A 19,426-nucleotide genomic window follows, 5' to 3' on the forward strand; every position below is an offset into this window, starting at 1 on the left:
TCCAACGTATTGTAGGAGGGACCTGGTGGGAGGTAATTGAATTACGAGGGCAGGTCTTTCCCGTGCTGTTCTCGTGATAATGAGTAAGTCTCATGAGATCTTACAGTATTGTAAGGGGGAATTTCCTGGCCCAATTTCTCCCTCTTTGCCTGCTGCCATCCATGGAAGACATGACTTGCTCCACCTCGCCTTCTACCATGATTGTGAGGCTTCCCTTGCCATGTGGAATTGTAAATTAAAACTCTTTCTTTTGTAAACTGCCTAGTCTCAGGTATGTCTTTATCAGCAGCGTGAAAACGGACTAATACAGTGCCTCTTCCTTATTGATTTTAAACAGTGAGAAAGTACTGGCAGGAGAATTACTGCAAAGAAGTTGTGTAATAAACACCCTGTCCATGGTCTTCTTGAACTCTCTTACTCCCTGAGGGAAATGATTGGATCACAACATGAGGACTTGGTTACAGCCAAACACAAGGGCGTCCTGGGGGCTTGGCAGGGCAGTGAACATGTGTGACAGGCTCCCAGGGGTGCAGGTCTCGGTGGGCGAGGGGGAGGTGGGCAAAGGCTGTGTGGGGAGTTGTAGGCATGGTCCTGTCAGGGCAGGGCACCTGCTTGGCTGCTTCCCAGAGGAGCTGAGCCCCAGTGGGTTTTGGTTTCCTGGAGTCCCATGCAGGCCCCACAGTTGCATGGCGTTCTGCCTCCATGGCGTTCTGCCTCCATGGCGTCCTCAGCCTCACTCTGGGCGCCACGGGTCTTTAGCTGAGAACATGAAGGCAACAGGGGCGAATGCATCCTCACATTTGTTTTGTTTTCTGCCGGAGGCACTTACCCTGGTGGGATAAGGGCCTGCTCTTTTTCTCTCTCAACTGACTTCTCGTGGGACATGGGACCCTTTTTTTCCCTGCTTCTACTCTGGAAGTCGCTTCTGTCCCTCGGCAGGGCTGTGCTGCCCTTGCTCTTGCTCTGCCCGGCAGGAGGCCCTTGGGCAGCAGCTCCGCTTGGCAGCCCCCCGCCGCCATCCCTGTCAAGCCCTGACCTGGGTGATGGAGCTTGCTGGTGTGCCCTCGGCCCAGTCCCCTTTCAACATGGCACGCAGAGCTCTCCGCCGCATCCACACTGCGGGAGCCCCTCGCCAGCTCCAGGCCCCGACCTTTCCTGTGAAAGAGCTCAGACTCCAGCAGAGCCCGCCTGCCACCTTCTGGGCACCCGCCAGGCTCCCGTTCCCACTCCTGCCTTCGAGAAGGTTCTGTGCTCCATCCACCACACGGAACCCTCCCATCTTCCATCCTCCCAGAACTCGCTTCCTTTGCAAGACGGCCCCGGCCTCCTCAGGCCGGCGCTCTGTTTAACAGCAGGAGTGACTCCTACACTGGCTCCTCCCAGCCTGAGGGCCCTGGCGGTCCCGCAACATGGTGTCCGTTTCAGACACCCGCCCCCCCGCCCCCCCGGCAGCCAGATGGAGCTCTTTGAGTGTGTGTTTGTTAATCCTAGAACTTAAAGTATAATTAAAAAAAAAAAAAGTGTGTGTTTGTGTGTGAGTGTGCCTGTGTGAGCGAGTGTGTATGAGTGTGAGTGTGCCTGTGTGAGTGTGAAGGTGAATGCCTGTGTGTGCGCCTGTGTGTGAATGTGTGTGTGAATGTGTATGTGACTGCACGTGTGTGAGTCCATGTGTATTTGAGTGTAGGTGAGTCCCTGTGTGTGAGTGCATGTGTGTGACTGTGTATGTGTATGAGTGTGAGTGAATGTGTGTATGAATGTGAGTGAATATGTGTTTGTTTTTGAGTGAATGTATGACTGCGTGTATGCAAGTGTGTGTATGTGTGACTGTGTGAGTGAATGTGTGAGTGTGTGAGTGTGGGAGTGAATGTGTGTTTGTATGAGTGCATGTGTCAGTACGTGTGAGAGTGAATGTGTGTATTTGTGAGTGCGTGTGTGTGTCAATGTGTGTGTATTTGTATGTGAGTGCATGTGTATTTGTGAATGCATGTGTGTGAGTGAATGTGTATTTGTGAGAACGTGAGTGAATGTATTTGTATGTGAGTGAATGTATTTGTATGTGAGTGCATGTGTGAGTGTGAGTGAATGTGTGTGTTTGTGAGAGCATGTGTGTGTGTATTTGTATGTGAGTGCATGTTTGTGAGTGTATTTGTATGTGAGTGCATGTGTGTGAATGTGTGTGTATTTGTGAATGCATGTGTGTGAATGAATGTGTATTTGTGAGAACGTGAGTGAATGTGTGTGTATTTGTATGTGAGTGCATGTGTGAGTGTGAGTGAATGTGCGTGTTTGTATGTGAGAGCATGTGTGTGAGTGCATTTGTATGTGAGTGCGTTTTGTGAGTTTATTTGTGAGTACATGTGTGTGAATGTGTGTGTATTTGCATGTGAGCGCATGTGTGTGTGCGTATTTGTGAGTGCATGTGTGTGTGAATGTATTTGCATGTGAGTGCATGTGTGTGTGAATGTGTGTGTATTTGTATGTGAGTCATTGTGTTTGTGTGAGTGAATGTGTGTGTGTGAGTGAATGTGTGTGTGTGAGTGCATTTGCAGGACATTTGGGAAGTAGACGTAGGCATAAAATGCAGGAGTTACTGAATGCCATGGTCTTGGTTATTGGAATTGTTTGCAGAAAGGACACAGAAGCGGGCGGCTATGGGAAGGGTGCTGGTGTGAGCGTGCGGATTTTTATTGCTTCATAACAAATTACTGCATAACAAATGACCACACAACGGGGAACCAACAGCTACTTATTGTCTTGCAGTTTCTTTAGGACAGAAGTTCAGGCCCAACGTGGCTGGCCTCTCCACCTAGGGTCTCAAGAAGCTGAAATCAAGGCGTCTCCTGGGCTGTTTCTTTAGACTCACGTGGCTGTTGGCAGGATTCAGTTCCTCAAATTGTAGGATGGGGACGCCCATTCTCATGCTGGCTGTCACCTGGGGGCGGTTGTTAGCTCCTAGCAGTCACCCCTAGCTCCTTGCCCCGGGGCTGCTGGCATGGCCCTTTCCCACTTCCAGTCTCTCCCTCAGAAGGGTCCTTGTAGGGGCTCACCTGATCATGTCAGGCTCACAACTGCGAGAATCTCCTTTTTGGTTAACTGAAAGTCAACTGACGAGAGACCCCAATTACCTCTGCAGAATCGCTGTTTCTGTAGAGGGAGCAGTTACTGGGGGAGAATAGCCCATCCCTCACAGCCCCGGGGAGGGGATTCTATAGCAGGGATGGGGACCTTGGGGGCCATCCACTGCCCACCACTGCACATGTGTGTGTGTGCTCATGTGTGTACATGTGTGCATGCATTGATTCTCTAGGCTCAATCTTGAAGTTTTGAGGAAATCTATTCTGCCTTATGAAGATATTCTCCATAAGCGGGAAGGATCTCACACAATTTTCTACAATCAGCAAATATTTCCTAGACGAAACAAATACCATTTACCCTTATGCTTTCCGTGTATAATATGGAGGAGGCTTCTTGAAAGTTTACTGATAGCTGATTTGAGAAAAAAAGAAACTATTGAATTCATAATATGGCATTAAGCAGAGAGAATATTTTGTTGTGATTTATTTGACATTTAAGCATCTAACAATAAAGATGTACAGAAACCTTTGTGCTCATTCTGCATTATGGGGTGCACATAGTCCGCAATTTTATTCTTCCATTGTTACTTAGTTAAAGGAAGTGTCTCTCAGAATGTATTAGGTATCCACAACACTGAGAGATGTTTTTGCCTAAACCAATACAGCGATAGGCCGGGTGGGCTCTGCCTCGCCTGCCAGTCTCCCCTCAGATGTGCAGCCCTGGCCATCTCTGCAGGATCTGTGGCCCAAGGGTGACCCTGCTGCCAGGGCCGGGGCTCGCGGGCGTGACCAGGCCGACCTCTGAAGGGACCGAATGTCACTTAGCATGACAGCTGCATTGTATCCTGTCTCAGGGTTCCCAGGAGATGGCCCAGCTCGCTCATCTGCTGTTCTGCCTTCAGCACATAAGTTTCCCTGTCAAAATAATTTCTCCAGTGCCTGAAAAACCCTGATGTCACCCCCAGTGCACATAGCTGCCATTATCTGAGAGATTTTAATGTCCATGTGAGATGTGATAATAAGATTTGAGTTTAATAGAGTTGGCCTTCTAGACTTGACCTTATCTGTATTAATCAACGCTTGACTCACACTAACTGTGCCCAAGGACTGCAGCAAAGTCACAGCCCCTTCTTGCCCTCCTCCCGCCCATGTCTTGGCTCTTCTTTGTCCTAACGTAGCCTTGCCTGAAATGGCCACACAAGCCCCAGGCTCCTCTTCTTGCTGAGAAGAGAGTAGGGATGTGGGCAGAGAAGGACAGCAATTGCACGTGATAATGCCTACATCCTACAAAATGTATTTCATTTCTCAAAATCAGGGTGTTCAATGATTTAAATGAAAAGTTTTGCAAAATTATTGACTTTAAAATGAGGGGATAGTGGAGATTGCCAACTATCATTTCATTCTCAGCCCGGGCAGGGTTGGGCCACCACAGACTTCCTCCGGATGCTTTCCAGGGAAAAGACCCAGGGGGACTCTGGGATGGTGTCTGCGTCGCTTGACGCCAAGCATTCTTCAGAACCGAGTGTGGAGGGAGAGGGGGCCACAAGGCCTCATCATCTGCCATGCTCAAGAGGGCGGGGGGCATCAGCGTTTCACCATTTCATGCCAGAGGATTAGGTAAAAGATGAGCTCTGCCCAGGAGGGTCTCTGTGGGACTCTGACCCCCTCTTCCCCCAGGCCACTTCCAGAAACCTGCAGGGGCCCAGCACCGGACATTGACACTTAAGCAATGGAAGTGCACTGCGTATTTTCTTCCTAGTGTCTGTGCATATGTTGTGTCTCTGTGTGCAAACGTGTATTTTGCATGTGTGCCATGTCAAGATTGTACCCAAGTCTCTGCATGTGTGTTTGTGGCTCTGCGTTTGTGTGTGTCTCTCTGGAGCCTGTGTGTAAAGTTGTGAGCTGAACTCATGTTCGTGTTTAGACTGTGTTTGTGGGTGTCTCTGAAGGGATGGAGGGATGACATTCCTTTACTAATTTTGTCCTTAATGTGCTTAATTTATGAAGCTGCCAGCTGCCTTCCTTCCCACTCCCCCCACCCGGCAGAAGGCAATTTGGTCCAGCTGTCTTGCTGGAATCCACTCTGCTCTTCTTGAGCATGCTTTATTGTTTTTAAAGCCTTTGGAAGGCCTTGTGAGAGAAGTGCCAAGAGTTCATCACAGATTAATATTAATAACAGAACTCTAGAGGGAAATGGAGTGGTATGTTTTATTGGCAAACTGTCTTCTTCATCTATAAAGTAAACAAGACTCCATTTTCTACATTGCTTAGTATATCATCCTTCCATCCCTTTTAATCATCCTCCAGATGGACTCATGGGGTCCAATCGAACAGGCGTGGAGCCCTCTCTATGTATAGATGTACATAGGGGAGGGAGAGGGGGCACCTCGGGGAGGATCAGGATCCACCGAGACTCAGGCCCTCTGTGGGCCACTGCGGCCAGCACTCTGCTCCAAACTACTGCTTGCCATTTAAACTTAAGTCAACTTGATCCAGATAAACACTTGGAGCACCCGCTTGGTTTGCATGCTAGTTAAGCCTGTGTGTGAGTGTGTGTGTATTTGTGTGTACATGAATGAATGCAGACACTCTCACTACCAGTGGAGAACGTTCATGTAATTGGCCCAAACCTGAGCTCTTCTGGCTTCGATGAGGCCCCCACCAGGTCGGTGAGTCCCTGCTGCTGTCTGCATCTCTGCCTGCTGAAGCCCCCTCAACACTAGTTTCCCGAAGTCCACATACAGCAGGTCCCTGATTTCTGTGTCCTTCTATGGAGGGTGGGATGCCTGCTCCCTATCTCCTGCCCCTTCTCCTTACACCCAGCTCAGCTAAGCCACCTTTGTGTCCCGGCAGGAACTTTCCTCCCTGCCTCAGGGCCCCCAAGACACTCAGCTTTTACCCTTCATGGGCCTCAGAAGAAGTTGTCTCTGAATAAGTAGAGAGGAATTTTGAGTAACACATTGTTCTGCCTAACTACATCTATAAACCTCACAGCCAAGTGGGAGGTGTTTGTGTCACACGATTTTGGTCCACTGTGCTACTCTTAAGAGAAGGAGCTCATCATCAAGTCTTTCACTAAACTGTCCCCTCGAGATTTCCAGGACTCCAGGAAGCCACAGTGAGTACAACTTCAATACTCTCAACTTCTCCAAAGCCTCTATTTCCATTCTCCTCCTTCCTGTCTTTTCTCTTGTTATCATGAAAACGCTCAGGCATGTTCCTTGAACTGTGACAAATTAGTAGGGGGACAGACCACACAGTCGCAGAGTCACATATCACCCACACTTTCAGTCACCCTCCAAACTGCTGAGTGTCCTAGTATTGGGAACGGTGTGAGGTGCTGCGGGGCACAGAGAGGAGGAGACCCCCACAAGGGGCTCGGGTCTCAAAGGGAGGCTCAGTGAATGCATGAATACCTACTAGGGGAGTGTGGATCTTTGGAGGACAGTCCTGGCTGAGACTCAGGCTCCCTGGAGACAATGGAATTGAAGCAGCCCTTCAAGGCTGGGTGGGATTTTGACAGAAGCCCACGGAAAGAGAAGGGCGGCCCACAGTGGTGAACAGATGCACAGGGCGGAATGTGTGCCCCAGTGGGTCCCAGCCAGGGGCTGGGACTGAAGGGGCCCATAGGAGAGGAGGAGAAAATGGGCAGGGCCAGATGCAGGGGGGCCGCAGGAGAAGAAGCCGATGTTTGGAGGTTGTCATTAAAATACCTGGAGCAGGCAGGGATGCAGGCTGACTTTTGTGTTACTGGAATAAAGAAAGAACCATGGTGTAGAGTACCTTGAGGGGCACAGAGGCTGGAGGGCAGCAAGAAGGGCAGGGGTTGGGAGCACACCCCCCACACCCAGCCCCACCTTTACCTGCACTATCCCTGAATCCCCTGATGCACAGTGGCTCCGCATCAACGCCACAGGAGCTGGGCTCCTGCCCTCCACAGCTGAGGCCCTGCTGTCCTGCCCTGTTCTTCCTGGGCAGTCTGGTTTGCACGCTGGACTTGCTTCTTGCCTCGGTTCAGGTGGTGTCTGTGCCTTCAGAGGCTTTTGACAACCCCTCCTCCTTTGTGACCTGTTACAGCCCAACACCTGCCCTAGATCCATCCCAGCCTGTGTTCCTGGGATTACACGCCAGTGTACGTTCAGCTCAGCCACTCACCTAACGTTAACTTAAATATTGTTAGAGATGTTAACATGAGGGACATTATCTAATGCTTTTTATCTCTACTAATATACTAATAAACTTTTTTTCTCTATTCTATTTATAATTCTTGCTTCTCCCCTAACCCCCCACCCCTCCCAATAAACTCCACAACAAAAATTGTTTTGATAGGTGGGACAATTCCGCAGTTTTTTGTTTTTCTCGAGATGGAGTCTCACTCTGTCGCCAGGCTGGAGTGCAGTGGCACGATCTCAGCTCACTGTAACCTCCGCCTCCTGGGTTCAAGCGATTCTCTTGCCTCAGCCTCTCAAGTAGCTGGGATTACAGGTGCCTGCCACCAAGCCTGGCAAATTTTTGTATTTTTTAGTAGAGACAGGGTTTCACCATGTTGGCCAGGCTGGTCTTGAACTCCTGACCTCAGGTAATCTGCCCGCCTCGGCCTCCCAAAGTGCCATGACTACAGGCGTGAGCCATCGTGCCCGGCCCACAGTTTTAAAAAAACAAGACGAGAGGTGTTTTCTTTCTGTCCCTACCGGTGCCCTCTGTCCGGGGCTTCTTCAACTGGGTGCATGGCAGGTGGTGTTAGTGTTGAACTCATGGAGACGCCTGAGGCTGGCCTGCGGGGGCAGTTCAGAGGGGCAGGAGGCACTACACAGGAGAATGGGTACAGGTGCGTTCCCCGAGCTGCCCCCCACGCTGCCACCCGTGCTGCCACCTGCCCATATCCCCGTCTTCTGTAGAGGCTTCAGCCTCCCCAGTGCAGAGGCCGGGCGTGGAGTCGGGGGCTTTCAGAACTCTCAGGGTCTCTGCTGCTGTAGACCAGCTATTCAATCTCCCTTTAATGCCTATATGGAATGTGCTGGAGAACAACTAGCTACAGTGGGAAATGCCCCAGGAGAGAATGATTCTTTCCTTGAAGCCCATGCGCACGCCCTCGATCCTGACTGGCAGGAGGCAGGCGGGCAGGTTTGGGAGACCCCAGCTCTGATGGACAAGTTGACAGTTGCACCCGGCGTGGCCCAAGACCAGGGTCCTGAGAGCTGGCTGCCCATGGCCCATGGCATATTTGCTAGCACCTTCCAGGTATAGAACGGTGGCAGTTTTTTCTGCCAAGGACTCACTTTCTAGGGAAGAAGGAGGGTGGTGGGCAGGGTGAGGCCAGGAGGCTGGTGTGGGCTTGCAGGGAGGCACTTACGAGACAGGTAGGCTCGCTTTCTTGCCCTTCCTTGTCTTTCCTTGCTTGTTTCCCCTAGTGATCTGGGCACTTATTCTAGCCCAGCTCTGGCCCCGCGTCACTATGCCCTATGAGAGGAGGACGGTAGGGTCCTTGGCCATGCTGGTCCGCCTGGTCACGGCGACTCCCACGCGCGCCCGGACTCCTGGTGCTGGTGCTCCCTCAGCAGGCAAGGCCGGGGCGGCTGACCAACAGGCCTGGGCCCAAGAAGCCCTGCTTTGTGAACACACGGGGCACAGGCAGTTCCCCCATCCCACTGTGAATGTCCAGAGGTGGAAGAGAGAGGTGTTTAGGGCAAAATTTCATGCCTAGAACTAGGACCAGCCGTGGCAGCAATAGGCCTTGCAGAAGCAAGGCTTATTGTCAGTGGCGGTCTGGGATCCCTGCACACAGAGGACAGCATGTGAAGGCCGAGGTTCACAGGTGGAGATGTTGCCCAGGGGCCCTGGAGGCGTGGCCGCAGCATCTGGGTCTGTCCTGTGCCCCGAGGCCCAGGCAGCAGCTGGAGACACTCAGCTCCACTTTACCTGCACTATCCCTGAATCCCCTGATGTGCGTTGGCTCCGTATCAGCTTCACAGTGGCAGGGCTCCTGCCCCCCACAGCTGAGGTCCTGCCGTCCAGTCCTGTTCTTCCGGGGCAGCCTGGTTTGCACGCTGGACTTGCCTCTTGCCTCAGTTCACGTGGTGTCTGTGCCTTCAGAGGCTTCTGACGGCCCCTCCTCCCTTGACCTGTTACAGCCCAACCCCTGCCCTAGATCCATCCCAGCCTGGGTCTAGATCAGTTTCCGATCCCAAATATCTCAGCCAAAACTCACGACACATTTGTCTATTTTTTACTGAGAACCTGTTAGTGCCAGCTTCTGGGCTCCACGTTATGGGGATTCAAGGAGAAGGAGACTAGCGGTGACCTGAGGCTATTGTAGCCCTGAGTAGTCTCTCTTCCAACTTGTTCTTAAAATACACATCAAAGTACAGAAAACAGCCAAAAAGCAACACAAAAACCGCCCAGGAACAGTGTCAACAATTGTTAGCCTTGGGAGGGATTTCCATTATCTTCAAAAATAATGAGACAGCCTCGGGCACAATTGAGGACATTTCCATTGTTAGTGGCTCAGTTGGCCAGAGGTATGTAAGTGAGAAGGGGCCTGGTGGCCCAGTGGCTGTCATTGAACCCGGCAGAGTCCTGAGAGCACCTTACCCTCCCCTGGGGCAGGGACTGCTGCTCATCTGTCCTGAGCCTGGGCCTTGCCTCCCCTGCTCCCTGCCGGCTTGCAATGTTGGGGAGGTAAAGGGGCAGACATGTCCCATTGAGTCCTGAGCCGTGTGGTCCCTGAAGGTACAATGCTGCTGGCCGGATGGAGGGAGGACTGGTACAGCTTTTTCTTCTGTGTAGCCTATTTGGTGGAACAAAACTAAGCCCATCCCTGTATTCACAAGGGCATACATTGACCCTAAGTGGGTCAGAGAACCTGCCTTCCTCAGCCCAGCCAACCACACCCAATGAGTGCCCATCTCCAAAGCACTGACATCAGGACTGGGGGTGAACTCACTGTGCCTTCTAGCTTTAGCTCTTCAAGGGGCATTCAGCCAGGGGACGCAGGGTGGTAAGAGAGTGAAAGTATGCTGTGTGTCTCTGTAACAAGGTTTTTATGGAACATGGACCAGTCGAACTAATGAACATCTTCTGAACCGAATACACTGACTATAGTTGAAAATACAGTGTTTGAAAAAAATACTTTTAGAAAGAAATAAAAAAGAATTTAAAGATCCATATTTCAAATTCTCAGTGAGCAATAGGGATATGAGATTATTAGAGAAGCTCAGATAATGCAGAGGCTGAGGCACAAGCCCCAGTGAAAAGCACCCCAGACAGGAGAAAAGGCTTCAAAGGCGCCCACCTGCAACAGCAGAGCCCAGCACTCCACAGTGGCCATAAAGGAAAGAACTGAAGCCCTAGAAACACCCTCCCGTAGGTAGAGCAAATTCAAATTGCTCTCCTAGAATCCACAGGGAAAGGATAAAGGGATAAAAGCAATGAAAACAGTACAGCCATCAAGGAGGCTAGTAAGAGGAGAAACAGGCTTCGAATAACACGGCCTATTGTGAGGAAGAACGAAAAATAACTGCAAAGAAGCAATAATGAAAGATAGAACATTTGAAAACTTTCTTGAGCTGGGATGAAAGAGTACTTGGTCTAGAGACCGACTTACATAATGATGTATAAGGCAAATTTTCTAAAAAACAAAGCTATATCCATTATCAGTGCTTAAAAACAGGCAATTTAACTGACAAATTAAAAATAGGTATAGTAACATCCGATCTGAGAGCTCATGCTACTCAGGAACGAACAAACTGCTTGTTAGGAGGATGTCAGACCCATTCCCAGCAGCAAGTTGCAGAAGACAGTAGGGCAATGTCTCGGTTTTCAGAGAAATCATTTTCTTATCCCCAATTTGACTTTATATGTTAAGACAGCAAATCCATTCTTATATACAAGGGCTCTGGAATTATGCTAAGCTTTATGGTGTCATAACTGAGAAAAGAATCAACCACAGGAACTCAGGAATGGAAAGCTCAGTTTACAAATGTCTACCTTGTTGTCAGTTTGGGTGAAAGAGCCAGAAAGCAGCATGAAGACTGAAGATACATAATGAACAAAAACTGTAGCTTGGTAACCATGACATGGCCCTTTAATTCCTGATGAGTGAGAAGTGTCTCTAAGCCAGGCAAGGTTCAGAAGCCAGGGATGAAGACAAAGAGAGCTCCTGATTTTCTACAGTTGCACATCCTAAATAATACACTAGAAAACAAGGATTTTTTATTTTTTATTTTTAGACAGAGTCTCACTCTGTCGTTCAAGCTCGGCTCACCTGTCGTATGATCTCAGCTCACCGCAACCTCTGACTCCCGGGTTCAAACAATTCTCCTGCCTCAATCTCCCAAGTAGCTGGGATTACAAGCATGTGCTACTAAGCCTGGCTAATTTTCGTATTTTTAGTAGAGATGGGGGTTTCACCATGTTGGCCAAGCTGGTCTCAGACTCCTAGCCTCAAGTGATCCACCCGTCTCGGCCTTCCAAAATGCTGGGATTACAGGCATGAGCCACTGCGCCTGGCTGAAAACAAGGAAATTAATGAGATGATTTCAGACAGCAGTAAAGTTACAAAGAAAATAGCACAAGGTGCTGATGGGGAGGATGGAGAGAGTAGAGGCTGCTCACAGCGGTCAGGTCAGGGGATGCGCAGTCGCAGTGTGAGGCTGCCACTCACTCTCGGGGAGGGGTGTCCAGGCAGCAGGGGTGAGGGCAAAGGCCCTGATTGAGAGGAAGCTGATGTGGGGCCAGAAGGCATATACATGGGCAGAGAGGCAGGCAAAGGCTGACCAGAGCACCCTGGGCACCGTGGCAGGCACATGGATTTTATTCTTAGGGCCACAGGACACCATTGAAGGGTACGAGTGGAAAAGCGACCCTCTGAGGCTGTGTGCAGGGCAGGCTGTAAGGGCTGGCATGTGCCGGGGCCCAGGGCAAGGGGCTGTGGGCTGATGTGGGCTGTGCTCATGGCCTGAGGGAGGAATTCAGGAGAATTCTGAGCCTTTTGGCCTGAGCTTCATGTTCTGAGATTGGCGAGTAGGAGAGAAAGAGGTTTGGTAGGAGTGAGGGGAATTAGCTGTGGGATTTGAGAAGGGCCCAGGCCTGAGCCCTGTGTTGATCCAGCATTTAGAGAAGGGAGAGGAGTGGGGTCCAGCGAAGTAGGCGGGGAGGGGGCCAGCAGTTTGTGAGGAGAGATGGGCATGACATAGAATATATATATATATATATACACACACACACACACACACACACATATATATATATATATATATATATATATATATATATTTATATATATATATTTTTCTGAGATGAGACCTATTGCCCAGGCTGGAGTGCAGTGGTGTGATCTTGGCTCACTGCAGCCTCCACCTCCCTGATTCAAATGATTCTCCTGCCTTAGCCTCCCAAGTAGCTGGGATTACAGGCATCTGCCACCACGCCCAGGTAATTTTTATATTTTTAGTAAAGACAGGGTTTCACCATATTGGCCAGGCTGCTCTTGAACTCCCAACCTCAGGTGATCCGCCTGCCTCGGCCTCCCAAAGTGCTAGGATTATAGACATGAGCCACCGCGCCCAGTCCAGAATATTTGTTTTTCAGTTAGAAATGTATTTGGCTTCTAGTAATGGAGACCAAACATAACAATGGTTAGAATCAGATAGACGTGTCCCCGCCTGTATTAGTGAAAAGTAGGATGTGTGCCTAGGGACAATAGAGTGGCCCCACAGATATGAGGGACACTGACACCACCTATCTTTATGTTTTTGTCAGCCTTAGCACACAACTTCTGTCCTCAAAGTCAACTCAGAGTCTGTGGTGGCTGCTGGACCTCCAGCCATCACATCTGTAGTCTCACACCTAGAAAGTAGGAGGACAAAAAAGCATGACGGTCTCCTGCCACTTACTGGTCTCCCATTTAACCTGCTTTCCTGGTTAGGAAATTGTGAATTCCAGTCACAATTTTCATTATATTGCCTTTTCTGATTATTGCTATCCTCATCTGTAAATATAGGGAACTCTGCACTCATTCATGCATGCATTCATGTGTATTCAGGAGTAGGCTTGGGGTTGAGCCTACTACTAAATGCACCTGGGTACGGTGATCAGCATGGCCTGGGATAAAAAGTGATCATCCCTATCTGTGAAATGATGAACACTGGACGAATGACAGGCTGGGTGCAAAGTGCTCCGTCTTTATTATTCCACTTCATGTTCTTAACAGCTCTGTGGGCTGCTGTATTTGCTGCATGAAGACAGTGGGCCTGCAGTAGGTTTGCCTCATAGTGATCACCGCACTGAGTGTGTACTGGCAGTGAGGACCATGGTGTCTGCTGCACCTGTGCAGCCGGGTCACAGTGAGCCTCCCGTAGTCACTACTGTGGGCCCAGCAGACTTGCTGACGACGGGGACAGCTCCGTGCAGGAAGCCTCAGAACAATGCATCGCTGCAGCCCAGAGGTCTGGGCACGCCCACGGAGATTTCCCCTGTGTGTTCTGGAATGTTTAGTGTGGTTGACCTTGCCAGTGATTTATGAAGTACCTTAAAAATAGTTTTTACCTAGAAATAAAATATGCCCTTGATTCTTGTGCGTACAATGACCATTGTACTTGTGATGACTTCAGCTACAGTTGTTTGAGATCAGTATTATATTCACCCAGAATACTTAATCAAATAGTTCCCCTAACAAGTACTCGGTTTCTGAGCAGAATTTCCTCTAGTGGTACAAGGAAACCATTCATGTCTTATCCTTAAGAGGTGATGGATAAAATTATCCTGATTATGAAGAAATTATTTGTCCAGTGAATAAAGTCTGCTGACCCTATTGTATAGACATCCACATTTTTCTGAGTCTGACCTCACTCCATTATGGCCACAGTGGGTGGTGGCCCTGCCTGTGCCGGGACACCTCTCTCCCCCGATGTGGTCACTGTCCCTGGTGTGAGAAGTTTCCTGCCCAGGTCAGGCCTCGTCTGGCTCTGGCCTGGACCTTAATCCTCCTAACTGCACTCATCCACGTAGAGAGGGCACTTTGATTTATGGTGTTTACATTTGTGTTTCTCATTAGCCAGCATTTCCTTTGTGCAGTCTGTGTCCCAAATGTCCTTAATTTGTAGGTTATCAGTAGGCAGAAGGGCAGCAGCTTGTAATGTCCCTTGTGGGGCCTGGGGAGTCCTTCTTGCCTGGCGGAAGGACACACTGAGGGCTGCACCCCCAAGTCATTCCCACGCTCTCTCCACAGAATCAGTCCAGAGGCTGGGAAAGAAAAATGGCTAACCTCTCCAAGGGCTACTTTTTTAAAAAAATAGATTTTATTATTTTTAAAGAGCATTTTCAGGTTCACAACATAGTTGAGGGGAGAGTATTTTCAGCAACATTTTGCTGACATACATTACCTCATGTGATTCTCATTACAGTCTTGTGAATTAAGCATGGGAGGTACTGTCATTCTATTTGGAAAAATTAAGGAAGTGATGTTCTGAGCACTAAGTAAGTTCAAGGATATGGGACTAGTCCGGTAAGTACAAGGATGTGGGACTAGCCCGGTAAGTACTAGGATATGGGACTATGCCGGTAAGTGTAAGGATGTGGGACTAGCACCAGGTCTTTCTTCTGACTCTCGGCTGCATGCTCAGTCTGTATCTGTTCACACAGGAGAGGGCAGGTGCATGATGTGGCACTGGAGGGTGTCTGCAGGGCATGAATAGCAGTACCTCTTCTATACACAGCACTGCAGCAGGTGCAACCACAGACCCCATTACTCTGTATCTGGGGGACATAGCATATGGCAGAAGTTTCCTAAGACCATTTTTGAAGATAAATGTCTACACGTTCAAGTTGTCATGGAAACTTGAAAGTGCCACATCTACACAGAAGGACTGCTTGGTCCATGGGGGAAGTGGTTGTTATCAAACAGGGTTGAGCCAGATGGAGCTGGATCTTGCATGGGGCTCACAGAATGCAGGTGTGGCTTGGAAGGGAGGCGTGCTTGGGAGGGGAGAGGGATGAGACTCTGAGCTGCCTTCCCGTGAGCCCAGCGTGGACCAGGGGTAGGTGGCAGGACAGCCGGGCAGCCCTTTCTAAAGCGTGCTGGCAGGGGCCTTACTAAACAACCCAAGGAGCAGGCAAACAGATCAACTGAATCGCAAAAAGGCTGCACAGCAGTGCCTGAGCTGCCACCAAATGTGGTCTTCTCACAAAACACGTGGAGGGAAGTGCAATCCCCTTTCCAAACTTCAGAAGATTAAAAGAGTAAACACCTCCAAAGTCAACAAACGATGCCATCAGGGCAGGAGAGCCAGGGGGAAACAGGGGAGAAGAGAAGGTGGGGACAAGAGCTAGGAATTCTGGAAAGAACAGTGCTTACCATCACAGAGAGGCTGTTGTAGTGGGTGGTGAAAAGAAAACAAAAATATTAAAACCAGCGAGAAGGGCTGTGGGGGAAAATGAGAAACTAAATGAAAAGTGGAAGAGGATTTAATGAGTTCTGGGAAGAAAACACTTCCCTGGAGTGGGAGGCTAAAGGGATAGGAGGTAGAAAGAAGCTCTTTAGAGTTGAGAATGACTGAAACGGTTCCTGACTCAACCGTTTTGAATTACAGTTTTGTATGTAAAATTAAGTTACGTGTAGCCATTGCAGACAGGATGTGCAACCTCTCTATTGATAATGCTGTCGGCTGCTCCACGGATTTATAAGCATCATTGGATCCAAAATAAGTTGCCCTTTATCCCCCAGCCTGGAAGTGATTAGGCAGGACTTCTCTTTGGTCACTCTCAGCTGTGGCTGAGAGAGAAGGAAAGAACTAGGGAAACGGGTGCATCTTCTTGGGGTCAGGAATCTCCGTGGTTTAACCAGCTCACTAGAGGCAGCTCTCAGGGGCGAAGGTGGCAAGAACACTAGAGAAGCCGCAGCCAGGAGGCAAGTGAGCAAGGGAGGGGCCTGAGGTCTCAGGGCAATGGGGTCCACAGGTGGCACAATGCCTGTTATCTGGCCAGGAGAATTATCGGCCCAGAGACACCAGGTCCAGGGCCAGGCTAGACACGGATGTAGACGTCATACCAGGCATTTGTGTGCTATGCTGAGAGGTGGGCAGGGTAGAGGCACTGGAACCAACAGAGGGCTCGGTCAGGTTGGCCTCAGGGAAAGGTCACTCTGGCAATACTGATGCCTCTCTCCTCCCAGCCCTTTAAAAATCTAAGTGGATTCACATTTCCTTAGTATCCTCAGGAGCCTAGGACACAAGATGCGCAGTTCCCACCCATGCCCATGCAGAGGGTTGCTGGGGGGATGTGTGCAGGCATCGCTGAAGGGGGAGGCATGGGGTGGGGTTTCAGCTGAAGTGGGGAGCAGACAGAGGAGCAGAGAGACCCATGGGGCATCAGCTGATACACAGCCATGCGCACACCTTCCAAGTGACAAGGGTTGTGCGGAGGCCATTATGTGTCCTGCAGAAGATCCCTGTGGAGCTCATTGCAGACATTTGGCCTGATGGTTGGTACCCCTGGGGCTGGGCTTAAGGCAGGGATTTTAATTTTTCTTTTCTTTTTTTATTTTGAGACAGGGCCTTGCTCTGTTGCTCAGACTGGATTGCAGCGGCACAGTTTCTGTTCACTGTAACCTCTGCATCCTAGGCTCCAGCAATCTTCCTACCTCAGCCTCTTGAGTAGCTGGGACTACAGATGTGCACCACCATACCCAGATAATTTTTGTATTTTTTGTAGAGACGGGGTTTTGCCAGGTTATCCAGGCTGGCCACAAACTCCTGGGCTCAAGCAATCCTCCTGCCTCGGCCTCCCGAAGAGCTGGGATTACAGGTGCAAGCCAGGCCAGCGGTGGGAGTATTTAAAAAGCTCTTTATTTAGAAATAATTTTAGAGTTACAGGAAAGTTGCAAATAAAGTGCAGAGAGTTTTCACCAATACAGTATGCACATTTTAGAGACACCCTAGCACGATGATAAAAACCGAGAGATGAACAGTGCAGTATCATTGGGTGAATGGCAGCCTTTATATGATTCCAGCGCTTTTCATGCTGCGATCCTGTTTCTCTTCCAGGATCCCACCTTGCACGCAGCCCACAGGTCTCCTCAGTCTTCTCCAGTCTGCAACAGTCCTCATTTTGCCCCTTTCCTTTCATGCCCTCAAGACTTGGAAGGATGCTGCCAGTTACTAGGCAGAATGTCTCAGTCTGGGTGGGTCTGTAGTTTTCTCATGATGAGGTCACACACTTCTGGCAGGAGTGTCCAGAGCTGGTGTGCCCTTCTTGGTGCAGGGTTGGGGAACCTGATGCAATATGGCTTGTTACTGTCTTTCTGACGATCATTTGTCATAAACACTATAGGTCTCTATGTAAATTCAAGTAGCTGAGCAAACGGTGAGGTGAAAGATGTTTTCCCTCTTTTGAGAGTGGAGCCGTGAGCACCTAAGAAGCACAAACACTGTCATCCACTACCCCTTGCCCTCACAGGAGCCTCAGATTGGACCCAGCTCATCTGCCTGTAAATCTGAAACTCACTGCGTGACACTCTCCTGAGACAGGTGTCCAGGTTCTTCCTGCAGGGATGGGGAGTGGCCCTTCATGGGGCAGTCCAGTCGGCCACCCCCGGGCAGGACCTTCTGTTCCGCTCCCACTGCCTCTCCAGTGCCTGGCACACAGAGGTCCTTGGTACGGATCTGCTAGACGAGTGAACGTCAGAACACTCTTTGTGTTGAGCTGATCTCAGACTTCCTCTAAATTCTACTCTTTGGGTCCATTTCTGTCCTCTGAATCACACACAAACACACACTCTTCTCAGTTTTAATTTTTCTTGTTAGACTTAGTTTTCTTTGCTACTAAATTAAGTTAAACTTCGTTTCCCTCAATTTGATAATCTTTGTTTTTCGCAAGTTTTTAATTATGGTAAAATATAATCACATAAAATTTACAATCCTAACCATTTTTAAGTGTGTAGTTCAGTGGTATTAAATACATTCATAATGCCGTGCAAACATGATCGCCATCCATCCACAGCACCTTTTTTGACTTGCAAAACTGAAACAGCACTATTCTACTTTCTGTCTCTATCTCTCTGAGTATTTTTGGGACCTTGTAAGTGGAATCATGCCATCTCTGTCCTTCTTCTTCTTTTTTCTTTTTTTGAGACAGAGTCTCACTGTTTCGCCCAGGCTGGGGTGCAGTGGTGTGATCTTGGCTCACCACAACCTCCACCTCCCCAGTTCAAGCGATTCTCCTGCCTCAGCCTCCTGAGTAGCTGGGATTACAGGCGTGTGCCACCATACCCAGCTAATTTTTGTGTTTTCAGTAGAGATGTGGTTTCGCCATGTTGCCCAGGCTGGTCTCGAACTGCTGACCTCAGGTGATCTGCCTGCCTCGGCCTCCCAAAGTGCTGGGATTACAGGCATCAGCCACCATGCCTGGCCCCATCTCTGTCCTTCTCTGACAGGCATATTTCACTAAGCATCATGGTCTCAAGGTTCATCCATGTTGTAGCATGTGTTGGAACTTTCTTCCTTTTTGAGGCTGAATCATACTCCATTGTAGGGATACAGCACATTTTGCTTCTCTGTGATAAGCATCTGTGATGATGCTTGGGTGCTTCCATATTTTGGCTACTGTGGGCAGTGCTGCTATGAACATGGATGGGGAAGGTCATCCTTTGTCTTTGTAATTTCAATCAAGTGAGGTGGGCAGCAGGAGTGGGCTGCTGGCTGAGATTCCCAAAGCACATGAGAGCTTGACCAGAAGTGTATTGGTTTCATTATTTTGGGCATGGTGTAACTGATCCTAGAAATAACCCCACCCAGAGCTGACCTGTAACAGTCAAGGGGGCCTCTGGGTCATCAGCTTCCAGTAGGCCCTGTCTGGCACCCGTATTCCATGACCGAGCTCCCAGACCCTAGACCACCTGGAGCCGGGCACAAGTCGGATCCCTCAGTGCCCAAGAAGCCTTGTCTGCCCTGCTCTCTGCAGAGGGGCCCTGCCCCAGCCCTTCCTGTGCAACAGTCCAGCTGCAAGATCCCTCAAAGTGCTCTTCTGTTTTCTGGAGTTCAGGTCCTTCTGAGGATGACCTGTTCATGGCACAAATGCTTCAGCCCTCCAGAGATTTTGTCTTTGTCCATAGTTCCTGGGGTCCTGTGCAAACAAAGCAGCCAGGTCTTAGAGATGGCACAGGGAGTCTGAGCCAGGGGAGGAGGAGGGGAGAGCAACCAGGAACCAGAGATGATGAATGATCCAGAAGGAATCCTTTGGAGAAATGGGATGTGAGTGTTTTTGTTTTAAATTTTCTCATCAATATTATTTTATTGTGCCCTTAGCATTAGATGCTTTAAGTTGTCTATGACACGATGATACTATCATGTAGTTAATAC

This window comes from Macaca fascicularis, chromosome 9 (genome assembly GCF_037993035.2).
Source record: "Macaca fascicularis isolate 582-1 chromosome 9, T2T-MFA8v1.1".
Taxonomy (NCBI): domain Eukaryota; kingdom Metazoa; phylum Chordata; class Mammalia; order Primates; family Cercopithecidae; genus Macaca; species Macaca fascicularis.